Consider the following 306-nt stretch of genomic DNA (forward strand, 5'->3'; position numbering starts at 1 on the left):
CGCTGCCCCGCGAGTCCGCGTCCGCCCCGCGCAAGGCACGTCGGGACCTGTAGTTTGCGGTCTCCTCCGCCGGCCCCGCCCTATCAGGGGCGGGTCTGGGCGGGGCCGCGCGTGATGACGTGTCTCTCAGCCAATAGCGCGCCGCGAGCGGAGGGCGGGGCTCGGGCAGCGCCTCTCCGGTTGCCGAGCGGGCGTTGCGCGGCGGCGCCAGGCGGAGGCTGCGGCCGCGGTGGCGGTGGCCCGGCCCGGCACCGGGGCGCCCGGCCGCGAGGTGAGCAGCGCGGGCCGCTCGGTCGCCGCCCGCCG

This window comes from Lagopus leucura, unplaced genomic scaffold (genome assembly GCF_019238085.1).
Source record: "Lagopus leucura isolate 7727_CA_CO unplaced genomic scaffold, USGS_WTPT01 Super-Scaffold_760, whole genome shotgun sequence".
NCBI classification, from domain to species: Eukaryota; Metazoa; Chordata; class Aves; order Galliformes; family Phasianidae; genus Lagopus; species Lagopus leucura.